We start from the raw sequence: 18,960 nt of genomic DNA, 5'->3' as shown, positions 1-18,960 counted from the left end.
GGGGGCTTTGGAGTGGGGATGGGGGATTTAATGTGTGGGGAGATTTGAGGACACAATGAAAAGAGTATGTATGAGGGCATGTATGGTATGAGGAAACAGTATGGGGGATGAGTGCAGACAGTATGGGGAGCGAACGGGTAAATGTATGTGGACACAGTGAGTAGCGATAGGAAAAATGTATGGGGAGTGAGGGTGATGGGATATGTGCAGACACAGTATGGGGAGTCAGGGGTATGTGTGAGCAGACAGTATAGAGCAGTGATGGCGAACCTTTCTGAGACCGAGTGCCCAAACTGCAACCTAAAACCCAATTATTTATGACGAAGTGCCAACACGTGTCAAATGCCCCATCATTATCCCTTTCATGCAGAAATATGACCCATCATGATCCCCTTCATGTAGAAATTGCTCATTCCACCACCTCCATCATTTCCTCCTCCCCATCACCCCATCATTGTCCCTCTCTCTATCACTCCCATCACTGGCCCTCTCCTCATCACTGGCCCTCTCTCCATCACTGGCCCTCTCCCCATCACTGGCCCTCTCCCCATCACTGGCCCTCTCCCCATCACTGGCCCTCTCCTCTTCAATGGCCCCCTCCCCATCGGCCATCTCCCCATCACTCTAATCATTGGCCCTCTCCACATAACTGACAAACAAACACACCCACACCACAGCGACCACACACACCTCAGAGGCCACACTCACCACACACACACACACACACACACACACACACACACACACACACACACACACACACACACACACACACACACACACACACACACACACCACTGCGGCCACACTCTCCAAACACACACACCACAGTGGCCACACACACACACACACCAGCGGCCACACTCACCTCTCCACGTGCCGTGTGAGAAGCAGGAAGTGCAGCTCCGGATCAGTGAGACGAGGCCACATGCCAGCTGAGAGGGCTGTGCGTGCTCTCTCTGGCACGCGTGCCATAGGTTCGCCATCACTGATATAGAGAGTGAGGGGTAAATATATGAGGAGACAGTATGGTGAACAGAGGGATTATAGAGGAGACAGTATGAGGAGGGAGGGGAATAGTGTTAGGAGACAGTATATTGCAGATATTTTTATTTAGGAGCATTATAATGACACTTCTATCTTTAAGGGGATTGTGTGGAGATTTGCTGCAGAAGACCGGAGAAGATGGAAGTCTGCAGAGATGAGATGTGGATGAGAAAACTCATCATGGGGTCTGGACAAGAAGAAGAAAAGAAGGAGAACTACTCCAGAGACAACGTCATCTATAAGGTACCTGGATGTAAATATTATTTGTGAAACTGACTTATTCTCATGTTTTTATTTGTTAGGAGCATTAAAGGGGTTGTCCAGGTTTGTGCTGAGTCTGCTGTCATTCTATGTCACTGCAGACTTCTGAATGCTCACTGAACGCCGTTAGGATTCTCTCGTGCCGGTAGTTTACATACATGCAGTCACATGCTGACTAGACATGTGTGGCCTCACTAAATGAAAATGAACCGAGCGAGGCTGTGCACGTCTAGTCGGAATGTGGCCAGAAGTATACAAATCACATACATGTGCTGATATATGACTGTGTACTCTTGCCACCGGTACGGGAGAATCTTAAAAGTGTGCAGTGCATTCGTTGTGAGAATTCAGAAGCTGCAATGTCAGGATTCAGCTCTGCAGGTTCCGTAGTCATCACATGGACACTTCACTCATATGCGACTATCATACTTATGGTCCTGTGATAACGAGCTTCTCTTCCTGCTTCTCTCAGTTTTTTACTGAACATTAGGAAGAGCAGCTAGTGGGTACAGGACTAAGTGTGCAAATCGCATGTGTGCGGTGGGGGGCGCCGGACCGAATTCTTGCCCCGGGTGCCAGAAAGCCTAGATACATCTCTGCCCTGACCTGTTTACATGCCCACAGTCAATGTCTCTTGTAATGACAGAACAACCAGCCCCTTATAAGGGCCCTGCAGCCAGACCCTCATAATGTCTCCACATCCACAGTATAATGCACCTCCATAATCCTCCATATAGTATAATGCAGCCCATAGTTCTACATACACTATAATGAACAAACCCACATAGTATACTCCAGTCTCCATATAGTGTACTGCACTCCCCATAGTCTTCTATATAGCATAATGCACTCCCCATAGTCATTCACACAGTATAATGCACCCCCCATAGTCCTCCATATAGTATAATGCGCCCTGTAGTTCTCCATATAGTATAATGCACTCCCCATAGTCCTCCATATAGTTTTCTGGCCCCCCACAATGGTCACTGATTTAAAAAAAAATATACAATGCTCACCTTTCCTCCTCGTTCATGTAGTAACATCACGGCACCCACTGCGCTTAGACATCAGACTCCTAGGAAGAAGGATATGGGAGGTAGCATCAGCTGATGCTCTCTTTCATCATTGCTTTCAATTGTGTCAGCATCCAGGATGGCTTGTACCAGGGTCCCTCCACTGACGGCTCATGTGCCCCATAGCAGCCATGTGGCCTGCTGCCATTGGTGGTACGCCACTGGTGGGGTTGGAGCGACGGCCGGAGTGCAAGCAGAGAGAGGGGTGAGCAGTGTCAGATACTTATACTACTCCCCTGTGTGCCTGTGATCCGGCCTTTACTGTGCTGAATGCCAGGTGGCCACAGGCAGTAACCAATATCATTTTTTTCCCCAAAGTGCGCCACCCTCGGGGTGGAAGAAGGTCGCGTCCTAGGAGGGTACCCACCCTGCTTACCCCTTGTCCCGGCCCTGATTGCAGTGCTTATGAGCTAGGCAGCAGTAGTGGTCGGTCTCCTGGGTAACAGACTGTAAACAAAAAACAATTTAAAAAAGATGCGTTGTTTTTACAAGCAATATCCAACATCATATATAAAGTTTTTTCAATGTTCTGTTTGGGATAAAAAGACAAAAAATACAAATCTAATATATAAAGCTCAAGTGTGTGTATGTATGTATGTATGTATGTCCGGGATTGGCATCCGCACCGTCGCAGCTATAGTCACAAAATTTGGCACTGTCACACGTCTGGACCCCGAGAGTGTCCTAGGCTATGTTGTGAGGTGAAATTTTAACCCCGCGCGTTCCAATTCACCAAAGAATTTTGCCCCTTTCTACATAATGGGGAAAAAGTGTGTGTGTATCAAGCCCCGCCGCTCATTATGATGTCATAATGGTTGACTATGGGATGGAGGATGTGGGATGGGTATATGGGCACTGGACTATGGGATGGAGGATATGCATGACGGGTATATGGGCACGGGACTATGGGATGGCGGATATGTATGATGGGTATATGGGCACGGGACTATGGGATGGAGGATATGTATGATGGGTATATGGGCATGGGACTATGGGATGGAGGATGTGTGATGGGTATACAGTCATATGTAAAAGTTTGGGCACCTCTATTAATGTTAACCTTTTTTCTTTATAACAATTTTGGTTTTTGCAACAGGTATTTCAGTTTCATATATCTAATAACTGATGGACTCAGTTATATTTCTGGATTCAAATGAGGTTTATTGTACTAACAGAAAATGTGCAATCTGCATTTAAACAAAATTTCACCGTTGCAAAAGTATGGGCACCCTTATCATTTTCTTGATTTGAACACTCCTAACTACTTTTTACTGACTTCCTGAAGCACTAAATTGGTTTTGTAACCTCATTGAGCTTTGATCTTCATAGCCAGGTGTATCAAATCATGAGAAAATGTATTTAAAGTGGCCACTTGCAAGTAGTTCTCCTATTTGATTCTCCTATGAAGAGTGGCATCATGGGCTCCTCAAAACAACTCTCAAATGATCTGAAAACAAAGATTATTCAACATAGCTTTTCAGGGGAAGGATACAAAAAGTTGTCTCAGAGATTTAACCTGTCAGTTTCCACTGTGAGGAACATAGTAAGGAAATGGAAGAACACAGGTACAGTTCTTGTTAAGCCCAGAAGTGGCAGGCCAAGAAAAATATCAGAAAGGCAGAGAAGAAGAATGGTGAGAACAGTCAAGGACAATCCACAGACGACCTCCAAAGACCTGCAGCATCATCTTGCTGCAGATGGTGTCACTGTGCATCGGTCAACAATACAGCGCACTTTGCACAAGGAGAAGCTGTATGGGAGAGTGATGCGAAAGAAGCCGTTTCTGCAAGCACGCCACAAACAGTCGCCTGAGGTATGCAAAAGCACATTTGGACAAGCCAGTTACATTTTGGAAGAAGGTCCTGTGGACTGATGAAACAAAGATTGAGTTGTTTGGTCATACAAAAAGGCGTTATGCATGCGCTGTATTGTTGACCGATGCACAGTGACACCATCTGCAGCAAGATGATGCTGCAGGTCTTTGGAGGTGGTCTGTGGATTGTCCTTGACTGTTCTCACCATTCTTCTTCTCTGCCTTTCTGATATTTTTCTTGGCCTGCCACTTCTGGGCTTAACAAGAACTGTACCTGTGTTCTTCCATTTCCTTACTATGTTCCTCACAGTGGAAACTGACAGGTTAAATCTCTGAGACAACTTTTTGTATCCTTCCCCTGAAAAGCTATGTTGAATAATCTTTGTTTTCAGATCATTTGAGAGTTGTTTTGAGGAGCCCATGATGCCACTCTTCATAGGAGAATCAAATAGGAGAACTACTTGCAAGTGGCCACTTTAAATACCTTTTCTCATGATTTGATACACCTGGCTATGAAGATCAAAGCTCAATGAGGTTACAAAACCAATTTAGTGCTTCAGGAAGTCAGTAAAAAGTAGTTAGGAGTGTTCAAATCAAGAAAATGATAAGGGTGCCCATACTTTGCACCGGTGAAATTTTGTTTAAATGCAGATTGCACATTTTCTGTTAGTACAATAAAGCTCATTTGAATCCAGAAATATAACTGAGTCCATCAGTTATTAGATATAAAAAACTGAAATAGCTGTTGCAAAAAACAAAATTGTTATAAAGAAAAAAGGTTAACATTAATAGGGGTGCCCAAACTTTTACATATGACTGTATGGGCATGGGACTATGGGATGGAGGATGTGTGATGGGTATATGGGCTCTCGACTATGGGATGGAGGATATGTATGATGGGTATATGGGCACAGGCCTATGGGATCGTGGATATGTATGATGGGTATATGGGCACGGGACTATGGGATGGAGGATAATTATAATTTGCTATAACTAACCACAGTTAGTTACTATGCCCGGGCAGCGCCGGGCTCTTCAGATAGTATATCCATAAAGTCATGGCCGAAAGTGTTCGCACCCTTGAAATTGTTTCAGAAAATGAAGTATTTCTCTCAGAAAATTATTACAATTACATATGTTATGTTACATACATGTTTAATTCCTTTGCGTGTATTCGAACAACAAAAAGAAAAAAGGGGCAATTTGAACATAATTTCACACAAAACCTTAAAAATGGGTCTGACAAAATTGTTGGCACCTTTCAAAAATTGTGGGTAAACAACTTTGTTTCACGCGTGTGATGCTCATTGAAACTCATTTGTGGCAAGTAACTGCTGTGGACAATATAAAAATCACACCTGAAACCAGATCAAAAGGGGAGAACTTGGCTCTATCTTAGCACTGTCTGTGTGCCACACTAAGCATAGAGAACAGAAAGAGGAAAAGAGAACTGTCTAAGGGCTTAAGTAACAAAATTGGTGAAAAATATCAACAATCTCAGGGTTACAAGTCTATTTCCAGAGATCTTGATGTTCCTTTGTCCACTGTGAGCAACATAAGAACTTTACAACCCATGGCACTGTAGCTATTCCCCCTGGACGTGGACGGCAGGGAAAAATTGATGAAAAGTTACAACGCAATATAGTCAGGATGGTGGATAAACAGGCTCAATCACGTTCTAAAGAAATTCAAGCTGTCCTGTTGGCTCAGGGCGTGTCAGCGCGAACTATCCATCGACATTTGAATGAAATGAAGTGCTATGGCAGGATACCCAGTAGGACCCCACTACTGATACAGAGACATAATAAAGTTAGACTGCATTTTGACAAAATGTAAGTGAGTAAGCCATAATTCTTCTGGGAAAGCATCTTGTGGATACATGGGACCAAGATAGAGCTGCTTGGTAAAGCACATCATTCAACTGTTTACTGAAAAGGGAAAGAGGCCTACAAAGAAAAGAACACAGAATCTACAGTTAAATATGGTGGAAGTTCAAAGATGTTTTGGGGTTGATTTGCTGCCTCTGGCACTGGGTGCCTTGACTGCTTGATTGTGTGCATCCTCATCCTGGTATGTATGGTCCCCTCATCCCCTATCCTGATATGCATGGCCCCCTCATCCCCATCCTGATGTGCATGGCCCCCTCATCCCTATCCTGGTATGCCTGGCCCCCTCATCCATATCCTGGTATGCATGGCCTCCTCATCCCTATCTTGGTAAGCATGAACTCCATCCTCATCCTGGTTTGTATAGCCCCTGTCTCCATCCTGGCATGCATGGCCCCATCTCCATCGTGGCATGCATGGCCCTCTCATCTCTATCTTGGTATGCATGGCCCTCTCATCCCTATCCTGGCATGCATGACTTCCATCTCCATCCTGGTATGCATGGCCCTCTCATCCCCATCTTGGTATGCATGGCCCTCTCATCCCCATCCTGGTATGTTTGGTCCCCTCATCCCTATCCTGGTATGCATGATCCCCATCCTGGTATGCATGGCCCTCTCATCCCAATCTTGGTGTGCATGGCCCTCTCATCCCCATCCTGGTATGCTTGGTCCCCTCATCCCTATCCTGGTATGCATGACCCCCTCATCCCCATACTGGTATGCATGGAACCCTTATTCCCATCCTGGTATGCATGGCCCCCTCATCCCTATCCTGGTATGCATGGCCCTCTCATCCCTATCCTGGTATGCATGGCCTCCTCATCCCTATCGTGATATGCATGGACACCTCATCCCTATCCTGGTATGCATGGTCCCCTTTTCTCCATCCTGGTATGCATGGCCCCCTCTTCCCTATCCTAGTATGCATATCCTGGTATGCATGGCACCCATCAGAAAAACATTATAAAAACCATAAACCATTATACTTACCTTCCTTGCGCTCCCTCTCAGCGTCTTGTTCAGATGCCAGCAGTTGATTTATGCTTGCAAACAGCGCATGGCAGTGACGTTATGCTCTACTTACAAGCAGAGTACAGCTGCCAGAATACTCACTGCTCTCCACATGGGAACTATAGGAGTTGAGAGCAGTGAATATTCATTGATCTTTAATAGCGGGCTTCCTGGGTGATCATGTGTATCCACTACTTAAGGGAATGAATATTCCCTGCTCTCGACTCCCATAGGTGAGAAGAGCAGTAAATACCTTTAGTAGCGTGCACTTGTGATCGCCCAGCCACTGCAGGAAGCCGGCAGCTGTGCTTACTGTGCCCGCTATTAAAAATCAATGAATATTCACTGCTCTCCACTACTCCCATGGGCTTGGAGAGTCGTGAAAATTCATTTCTCTTTAGAAGCAGGCACAGGGGTTAGCCGTGGCAGCTAGCTCCTGCCTCCTGTGACCCGTTGCTACCCCGCTGCAGATCCCTCACATCCCCATCACAGCAGGTACATCATTTCAATTGAATGTGCATTTAAGGATGAACATTCAGCTGAAATAAAATGATGCTGTTGACGGATCCACTGAACTGGGTAGTGATGTCAAGGGGTCTACAGTGCCTGAGGGCCGCATGAAGCAGCCTCAAAGGCTGGGGCTGCCTGTTTGAGACCCCTGGTGTAGATTATATTAACTTTAGTCAATTAGATGTACAGTATATAAGTATATATGCTAATGCCAGCACATACACTACCGTTCAAAAGTTTAGGGTCACTTAGAAATGTCCTTATTTTTGAAAGAAAAGCACAGTTTTTTTCCAATGAAGCTAACATTAATTGATTCAGAAATACACTCTATACATTGTTAATGTGGTAAATGACTATTCTAGCTGCAAACGTCTGGTTTGTAATGCAATATCTTCATAGGTGTATAGAGGCCCATTTCCAACAACCATCACTCCAGTGTTCTTATGGTACTTTGTGTTTGCTAACTGTGTAATAAGGCTAATGAATGGTTAGAATACCCTTGAAAACCCTTGTGCAAGTATGTTAGCACAGCTGAAAACAGTTTGGCTGGTTAGAGAAGCTGTAAACCTGACTTTCCTTTGAGCTAGTTGAGAATCTGGAGCATTACATTTGTTGGTTCCATTAAACTCTCAAAATGGCCAGAAAAAAAGAACTTTCATGTGAAACTTGACAGTCTATTCTTGTTCTTAGAAATGAAGGCTATTCCATGCGAGACATTGCCAAGAAACTGAAGATTTCCTACAACGGTGTGGACTATTCCCTTCAGAGGAGAGCACAAACAGGCTCTAACCAGAGTAGAAAGAGAAGTGGGAGGCCCCGCTGCACAACTGAGCAACAAGTACATTAGAGTTTGTAGTTTGAGAAATCGACGCCTCACAGGTCCTCAACTGGCAGCTTCATTAAATAGTACACGCAAAACGCCAGTGTCAACGTCTACAGTGACTCCGGGATGCTGGCCTTCAGGACTATGTATGTAGTATGTATGTATGTTGTATGAATGTAGTATGTATGTAGCATGTATGTTTTTTTTTTCACATTCAACACTTTAGCCAGATGATGGGACTACTACTGTCCCATCATTGGCTAATATGTCAGTCACTGTCATTGTAGCAGGCATAGCACGATGGGACTTGTAGTCCCATCGGACGATGCCTGCACACACACAACCCCCGGCAGGCCCGCACAAACCCCCGGCAGCCCGCACAGACCCCCGGCAGCCCGCACAGACCACTGGCAGGCCCGCACAGACCACTGGCAGGCCCGCACAGACCCCCGGCAGGCCCATACAGACCCCCGGCAGGCCCGCACAGACCCCCGGCAGGCCCGCACAGACCCCCGGCAGGCCCGCACAGACCCCCGAGAGGCCCGTACAGACCCCGCCCGCACACACAGACACGCACAGTGTCCGCCCACGCACCGCCCACACTCTTCCCCCTCCCGAACTGGATGTACAAGTAAAGAAAGGGGTTTTTTTAATTCCGATATTTCTGTCCCATTGACTTGAATGGGGTTTCCAGTATCGGAATCGGCGATACCCGATACTTTTTGGGTATCGGTCCGATCCAATCCGATCCGATACTTCACGGTATCGGATGGTATCGCTCAACACTAGTTATTTACTCCAAAGGGTGTACAACCAAATATTAAGTTGAGGGTGCCAACAATTTTGTTTTGCTCATTTTTAGGGATTTGTGAGAAATTATGTATAATTTGCCTTTTTTTGTGTTGTTCCAATACACATAAATGAAATAAACATGTGTAATTGCATTCATTTTCTGTGAGAAATACTTCAATTTATGGAACTATTTCAAGGTTGCCAACACTTTCAGCAATGACTGTATAATGAATGACAAAATAAATTACAACTAAATTGTTTGCATTTGCTTTAGTCTAAATTGTGTTAAGAAAAAAGTTTCTTATTGTAGAAAACAAATACTATGGTAGAAAATAAAAAGATTTTCTCTAAATACTCAAGATACTTAAAGGTTATGTGCAGTGTAATGTCTGCAGAACTTGGAAGAAAATAACAAATGAAACAAGCAAGCAAAACAACATCCAGATAACATTTTAGACCCAAACATTTTTGTAACAAGGGTGACCGGGGGGGGGGGGGGGGGGGTAGTTGTGGCCGGGTTATTTAATGGCAGAACAGAGTTCACTGAGCAAGCGGTCAGTGATCACCCCTGGGCCCTTGTACATAGATAGACGGGACCAGCACAGCTCTTTCCTACAGATTACCTTCTCTCTCCATCCACGGTAGTCCAAGCAAATTAGAGTCCGAGAGGCAACCATTGTCCAACGGGGAATAACGTTTAATGAACAGGGATGGTATAAAATTAAAAAAAAAGAGCATGACACTGGATTTCCTGATCTCTCCCTGCACTCTCCACAGCCGCACCCACAGCAGCCGAAGGTCTGCAGTGGCCCACTCGCCGGGATAACCCCTTCAGAAGCGGGGGGGGGGCCCTTCCAGAGTCCTGTGACCCGTGTTGCAGTCCTTAATCCTCAATCCTGGGACCTTAGTCCTTAGCCCGGGGCCACGGATCTCTCCCGTCCGGAGAAATCTGTCAGTGTGCCGTCTGTAATACTCTTCTGCCCTGGCCAACGTAACCAGGCAGTTCTGAGGAAGCAGCAGCTTCCTCTCTCCTTGTGGCTGCAGGTCCAGCCCCCTTATTTAACTAGTTCTATCCCTAACCGGACAGACATTAAAGAGGAAACATGCTTATTACATCACAGTACATTACAAGACATATAACATATATAGAACATTACAGGCATATAACATATGTACATAAGAGGTGCAGCGGGGGTCATATGGCAGAAGGAAAGGGTGCAACTGAGGGGACCGGCCACCTCCTTACACTCTCCCCTCCTTAGACATGGCTGTCCCCAGCCATGGCAACCTAAGTAAAACGCATGAAGAAATCAGTTCATAAAACACACGTAGTCCTATAATGGCCGGTCATCCCTTTAACACGGGCGGCCACAGTCTTTGAAGTGGGCCTCCTTTAGACCTGACAGTCTATATTGTGGCCATAGTCCTTCTGGGGACAGTCTTCCCCTCCCTCCTTTCTGCAGACTATGGGCCCTTTTAGCGATGGTGTGCTGCATGTTAAATATGGGGCCAGTCCAAGGGTTAAAGTGGGGCAAAGTTCAGGAGCACACAGTCCAGCAGCCACATCCGGAGTCCACCGCTATTAACCCCCATGGGGTTCTGGTCCCTTGATCCAGTAAGGGAGGCACCAACGGGTACAAAACAAACTTGGGGGAGGGGAAAAACATTAAACGTGGCAGTTATCTGGTGGCCACATCAGGTGCACTTGTCCTCAAGTGCCCTATAGGGCTTACTGCCATCTTAGGGACGCAAAACAGTCCCTTACTCTGGGGATGCAACCGGCACCAGTGTTATATGTCTTAAAGTGGCCGCTCAGTTTGTACACGGCTGCTGAGATGCATAGTGGGCTGCATTTGGCCCCTGCACCACTACATAGACATTAGACGAGGACCCACTGGAGGAGTCCCTCCGCACTCCCTCCAGTGGCGGTCCTGTAGCTCCTTGAGCCTCTGGCTCTGTTGACACATCTGCGGCCACCTAACTGCCCTGAGGCACTGCTCTTTCCTGTGCAGCCATGGCAACTGCGTCTTTTTAGCAGCCGGCCGTTCCACACCTGGGGTCTCCTGTGGTGGACCGGTCTCCCAGTCGGAGGCCATTCTTACAGCCACTGCGTAGGGCCCCCTGAGGTCCTTGCTCCTTTATAAATTCCACATAATCCCCTTCCCAAAGGGAGCCATTGAACATGAGGGAGCTAGCATTTATGTAGACCTTGGCCCCGGTCTCCAGCTCTTGTCAAAGCCATAGCCCCTGTTCCGGTTTAGGTACCTGATGAGGCCGTGGGTCATTTGGCCTGCTGCGGTTCCTCCGCCGAGGTGCTGCAGCTCCTCATGTATGCGGCACTCCCGCCGCCTTTTCTCCTGAATCACCTCATGGTTCCACTTAGCCTCCGTAAGCACACGGGGCTCCTCTGCATTCAGGCTGTGGCTGTCAGCTGGAATGGGTGCGGCCTGGGGAAGCGCGGGTGCCGACGCAGCCAGGGAAGATGACCAAGTCGGCCACCGAGGCACCTACAGAGATGATGGTGGGGTCAGCAGCCGGGGTGGTGAGTAGGCTGAGGGCAAAGCAGCCGGGTGGCCGGGCAGGGTTCCCTTACTCACCGCCACAGCTGCCGGTAGTCCTTTTGCACTGCCACCAGCATTGGTGATTGCGGCCATCATGATCCCCTGCAAGGACGTCTACAGGATCATCTGCACTCCTCGGGGTTCCTGCCGGGGTGTCGTCAGGTCCTCGTCCTCCGCTGGTTCCTGGCTTGGCCGCCACTATGGGGGGGGGTTCAGCTCTTCGACCACCAGGCCTCGAACCTCAGGCCCATCTCCGCCCGGTCCTTGGAGCGCCCCGATGCCACCGCGGTAGGACATACTGCTCCTCACCATGCCAGCCGGTAATGGCGTCTCAGTCACTGAGAGACAGTCCATCTTTTTCGGGTTTCACCCATTCGTGGGTGGAGTAATTCTTTGCTGCTCCACCTGTTTCTCCTGCTCAGGCTGTAAGGGCGGCAGGCGGCAGCTCCTTCTTTTCCTGCACCCATTCTGGGTGGGTATCTGTCACAACGGGGTGCGACCTTCTTTTTTGAGGCGCCAACTTTCACTTTCCTGGGTGATGCCCACGATAAGCAGCCTTGTCTTTACTTTTCGCGCCAACAGCCACAACATCTGCCATCTGCAATCCTGTCACGGCGGGCAACACATCACAAGTCCCAATTTCAAAGTCAAACATCTCAAGATCGCGTTCAGCCGACAGCTCCATCTCTTCCAGTTCGGACAGCACATCACATATTTCAGATTCGCAGTCCCGGTCAGCTGCCATCTCCAATCCTTCTATGGCTGACACTTCAAAATCACGGTCGGCCGCCATCTTTAATTCTCTCACAGTGGAACGGACAGAATTCCAAAATCACAAGTCTCACATATTCCATCCATCAGTCTTTATTCTGCGGGGGGTCCATCCTGCTGACTATGCCAAGTGTAACAAGGGTGACCGGGGGGGTAGTTGTGGCCGGGTTATTTAAAGGCACAGTATATAGACAGATTTCACTGAGCAAACGGTCAGTGATCATTCACGGGCCCTTGTACATAGATAGATGGGACCAACACAGCTCTTTCCCACAGATTACCTTCTCCTCTCTCCGTCCACGGTAGTCCAAGCAAATTAGAGTCCAAGAGGCAACCATTGTCCAACGGGGAATAACGTTTAATGAACAGGGATGGTATATAATAAAAAGGAGTACAACACTGAATTTCCTGATCTCTCCCCGCACTTTCCACAGCTGTACACACAGCTGAAGATCTGCAGAAGTCCACTCGCCAGGATAACCCCTTCAGAAGTTGGGGCCCTTCCAGAGTCCTGGGGCCCATGTTGCAGTCCTTAGTCCTAAATCGTCAATCCTTAGCCCGGGGCAACAGACCCCTCCCGTCCAGGGGGGGTCTTTCAGTGCCCTGTCTGTAATACATGTCTGCCCTGGCCAACGTATCCAGGCAGTTCTAAGGAAGCAGTCGCTTTCTCCTTGTGGCTGCAGGTCCAGCCTCCTTATTTAAATAGTTCTAGCCCTAACCAGACAGGTATTAAAGGGGAAACATGCTTATTACATCACAGTACATTACAAAACATATATAGAACATTACAGACATATATGTACATAAGAGGTGCACCGGGGGTCATATGGCAGAAGGAGAGGGTGCAACTGAGGGGACCGGCCACCTCCTTACACATTGCTTTTTACTTTTCCATACATTTAGAGGTCTCATTCTTCCCATATTGTGGTATGAATGTGCTAATCAAAAACAGCACGATAGACCAACTATAGCATCAAAAATATTAGAAAAGCAAAGCTTCAAAATAGTTTTCAACCACCATTAATGACAACAGTTAAATCTGTATTACAAAGTGAACTAAGATTTGTCCATAACTGTAGAAAGAAGTCACAAACCGCACATCCAAATATTATACATTAATCTACTGCATCTATAAAAAAGGATCAATATATTTTCAATTGCTCTATATGTCTTTTCATCTCTGCAAGCTTATATCTGGTAACCACCTCTTTCAATCTCTGCTCTGAATCAACTCCTCTATTCAGTGTCAGCAAGCAGTTAATCCTGAATATTCTATATGTCTTTTCAACTCTGCAAGCTTATATCTAGTATATATTTATTTCAACTTACTCTGCTTGTCGCCTTTTTCTCTGAGGTCAAGAAACTTTTCAAAGTGGTTTATGATGCATGTAGGCCTGGACATTGGTTTGTCTGATAATTACCTTTATTGTGCCCTGCTGTCTTAGTTTAGTTTGATTGATTAACGAGAAGAGAGAGAGAAAAAAAAATCTAAGCCTTAGATTCCTATATATTCAGACCTAGCTTGGGGGAGCATTTATGCACACTTTATCGAAGTACAGTTTATCAAAGTACTGGCAGTTATAACATGGCAGTTAGACAGGGCAGGAGACAGGTAAGACATTTATATACATCTGCTCCCTGTACATTTGGAGTACAACAAATATATACCATATGCATTTGTGTAATTTATATCCTGGCCGCTGCATTCACACACATCCACCGCCCTGGCATTAACTCTCTACACTCCATCCATATCGGCCTCTTGCTCCTTTCCTCTTCTATGTATAGCACTCACGCTCTTTTCACATTGTTAAATTGCACAGATCCAGTCAGTCCCACCATTCAACATAAGAGACGCTCCCACAAATCACACAACCATCTGCTCACTCTTTCTATCCTCCTTCTCCTAGTCGCAGGAGACATTGCTCCCAACCCTGGTCCCCCATGTTATAGAAAGTCAAACCCCCCAACTGCTACACTCAGAAACCCCTCTAATCTTATTAATATTCCGTGCATGCCTTCTGTCTCTCTTAATTGTGCCCTTTGGAATTCTCGCTTAGTGTGTAATAAACCATAACTTCTTCCTTTCTAATTCTCTTAACCTCCTGGCTCTTACTGAAACCTGGATCCAGCAGTCAGACACTACTGCTGCTGCTCTTTCATATGGTGGATTACACTTCTCTCATACCCCAAGATCAGACAAAAGAGCAGGTGGAGGCGTTGGTCTGCTTCTATCACCAAAATGTACCTTTCAGGTTATAACCTCAAGTATCCTCACTAGTCTTCCCTTCCTTTGAAGTCCATGCTGTCAGACTCTACACCCCTTTCTCCATGCAAGTGGCGGTAGTGTATCGTCCTCCTGGCCCCTCCCATCAGTTCCTGGATAATTTCGCCACTTGGCTTCCACATTTTCTCTCCTGTGACATCCTGGGTGATTTCAACATCCTCATTGCTCTTCCCCTCTCCCCATCTGCTACTCACCTTTTATCTCTAACCTCCTCATTTGGCCTTTCACAGCTTTCTAATTCTTCAACGCATGAAGACGGAAACTCCCTCGACTTGGTCTTCTCTCGGCTTTGTGCAGTGGATGATTTCACAAACTCCCCTCTCCCGCTCTCTGATCACAACCTTTCATTCTCTATCAAGAACTGCCAGGCCACTAAGGTCACCCCCACTGTCCATACTTATAGAAACATACAGGCCATTAACACCCAGAAACTTACGATGAACTTGCGGTCTTCCTTGGCCCCTATTTCCTCCCTCTCATGTCCTGATTCTGCACTGAAGCATTACAATGAAACACTTCAAACTGCCCTGGATGATTTTGCACCTCCTATACATAGAACAACACGATAAAGACAGCGACAACCCTGGCACACCCTGCAAACACGTTTCCTGCAGCAGTGCTCCAGGTGTGCTGAACGTCTATGGAGGTAATCCAATCTATACGAAGATTTCATCCATTATAAGTTCATGCTTAAAACATACAACACTGCCCTTCACCTCTCCAAACAAACCTATTTCAACACCCTCATTACCTCACTGTCCAATAACCCGAAACGTCTCTTTGACACTTTTCATTCCCTGCTCAACCCAAGAGTGCAGGCCCCAACCACGGAGCTTCGAGCTGACGATCAGGCCAATTACTTCAAAGAAAAAATTGATCATATCCGACAGGAAATTATCTCCCAATTATCTCATACCATCTCATACCATGCACTGTCCTCCCTCCCCCACTGCATCTAGCTCACTCTCTGAGTTTGAACCAGTCACAGAAGAAGTAAGCAGGCTCCTTGCATCTTCTCGCCCAACCACTTGCACCAGTGACCCATTTCCGTCACATCTGCTCCAGTCCCTTTCCCCTGCTGTCACCCCTCATCTAACTCAAATATTTAACCTCTCTCTCTCTTCTGGTATCTTTCCCTCCTTATTTAAGCATGCTATCATACATCCACTACTTAAAAAACCATCCCTCGACCAAAACTGTGCCGCTAACTATAGACCTGTCAATAATCTTCCCTTCATCTCTAAACTCCTGGAACGCCTGGTCCACTCCCGTCTGATCCGCTATCTCTCTGATAACTCTCTTCTCAACCCTCTCCAATCCGGTTTCCGCTCTCTACACTCTACTGAAACTGCCCTCACTAAAGTCTCTAATGATCTACTAACAGCTAAATCTAACGGTCACTACTCCATGCTAATTCTCTTGGATCTCTCTGCAGCATTCGACACGGTGGATCATCAGCTCCTCCTCACTATGCTCCGCTCCATCGGCATCAAGGACACCGTTCTCTCCTAGTTTTCCTCCTATCTCTCTGACCGCTCCTTTACTGTATCTTTTGCCGGCTCCTCCTCCTCTCATCTTCCCCTTACTGTTGGGGTTCCTCAAGGATCGGTTCTAGGCCCCCTCCTCTTCTCCTTGTGCATTGCCCCTATTGGTAAAACAATCAGTAGATTTGGTTTCCAGTACCATCTCTATGCTGATGACACCCAATTATACGCTTCTTCTCCTGACATCACGCCAGCCTTTCTAGAAAACACCGGCGATTGTCTAAACGCTGTGTCTAACATCATGTCCTCACTATATCAGAAACTGAACCTGTCAAAGACTGAACTCCTTGTGTTTTCTCCCGCTACTAATGTACCTATACCCGACACTGCCATTTCCATGTGTGGTTCCACTATTACTCCCCAGCAACATGCCCGCTGTCTTGGGGTCATACTTGACTCCGAGCTTTCATTCACCGCCCACATCCAATCACTGGCTCGCTCTTGTTATCTGCATCTCAAAAACATTTCTAGAATTCGACCTTTTCTTACCTTTGACTCTGCAAAAACTCTTACTGTTTCTCTTATTCATTCTCGTCTGGACTATTGTAACTCTCTTCTAATCGGTCTCCCTCTTACCAAACTTTCCCCCCCTCCAATCTATCTTGAATGCTGCAGCCAGGATCATATTCCTCGCCAATTGTTACACCGATGCTTCTACCTTGTGCCAGTCCTTACACTGGCTACCCATCCACTCCAGAATCCAGGACAAACTTATTGCCTTACCCACAAAGCACTCCATTGCTCAGCACCACCCTACATCTCCTCCCTTGTTTCAGTCTACCACCCGACCTGTGCCCTCCATTCTGCTGATGACCTGAGGTTAGCATCCTCGATAATCAGAACCTCCCACTCCCGTCTCCAAGACTATACACATGCTGCGCCAATTCTTTGGAATGCACTTCCCAGGTCAATACGAGTAGTCCCCAATCCCTACAATTTTAAGCGTGCCCTGAAAACTCATTTATTCAGACTGGCCTACCGCCTCAACACATTAACCTAACTATCCCTGTGTGGCACAGTCAAAAGTTTTACCATAACCAGGTTCCCCGTATCATGTTCCCACAAGCTTTATGCATCTATTAGCCCTCTGTGTCCGTACTGTTACACACTTAACATTATAGCTGGTCCAAACAATCAGGGCAATTGTTACCACCCACCTTTCGTGTCTCCCCATTTTCCCTCATAGATTGTAAGCTTGCGAGCAGGGCCCTCATTCCTCTTGGAATCTGTTATGATCTATGTGATTATTGTTATGCTGTAATGTCTATCATCTGTACAAGTCCCCTCTGAAATGTAAAGTGCTGCGGAACATGTCGGCGCTATAGAAATAAAATTTATTATTATTATTAATTGACATTTCGATAAAAATGTGTGAGCCCACTGACAAATGACATTGGGCCTCTTAGTTAGGGCTTATACTCACGAGAAACTCGGTTGAGTCTTGCACATCAATACCCGGCACTGCCGCAGGCACTCGGTTCGGAGCGTTTAGCTGCATGTATTTCATACTGTCAATCCCTACAATTTTAAGCGTGCCCTGAAAACTCATTTATTCAGACTGGCCTATAGCCTCAACACATTAACCTAACTATCCCTATGTGGCACAGTCAAAAGTTTTACCATAACCAGGTTCCCCGTATCATGTTCCCACAAGCTTTATGCATCTATTAGCCCTCTGTGTCCGTACTGTTACACACTTAACATTATGGCTGGTCCAAACAATCAGGGTAATTGTTACCACCCACCTTTCGTGTCTCCCCTTTTTCCCTCATAGACTGTAAGCTTGCGAGCAGGGCCCTCATTCCTCTTGGTATCTGTTATGATCTATGTGATTATTGTTATGCTGTAATGTCTATCATCTGTACAAGTCCCCTCTGAAATGTAAAGTGCTGCGGAACATGTCGGCGCTATAGAAATAAAATTTATTATTATTATTAATTGACATTTCGATAAAAATGTGTGAGCCCACTGACAAATGACATTGGGCCTCTTAGTTAGGGCTTATACTCACGAGAAACTCGGTTGAGTCTTGCACGTCAATACCCGGCACTGCCGCAGGCACTCGGTTCGGAGTGTTTAGCTGCATGTATTTCATACTGTCAATCCCTACAATTTTAAGCGTGCCCTGAAAACTCATTTATTCAGACTGGCCTACCGCCTCAACACATTAACCTAACTATCCTTGTGTGGCACAGTCAAAAGTTTTACCATAACCAGGTTCCCCGTATCATGTTCCCACAAGCTTTATGCATCTATTAGCCCTCTGTGTCCGTACTGTTACACACTTAACATTATAGCTGGTCCAAACAATCAGGGCAATTGTTACCACCCACCTTTCGTGTCTCCCCTTTTTCCCTCATAGATTGTAAGCTTGCGAGCAGGGCCCTCATTCCTCTTGGAATCTGTTATGATCTATGTGATTATTGTTATGCTGTAATGTCTATCATCTGTACAAGTCCCCTCTGAAATGTAAAGTGCTGCGGAACATGTCGGCGCTATAGAATTAAAATTTATTATTATTATTAATTGACATTTCGATAAAAATGTGTGAGCCCACTGACAAATGACATTGGGCCTCT

This window comes from Dendrobates tinctorius, unplaced genomic scaffold (genome assembly GCF_039654945.1).
Source record: "Dendrobates tinctorius isolate UK_male_01 unplaced genomic scaffold, ASM3965494v1 ptg000174l, whole genome shotgun sequence".
Lineage (NCBI taxonomy): Eukaryota > Metazoa > Chordata > Amphibia > Anura > Dendrobatidae > Dendrobates > Dendrobates tinctorius.
The sequence above is the reverse complement of the archived record's forward strand: the minus strand, read 5'-3'. Positions refer to the sequence as shown.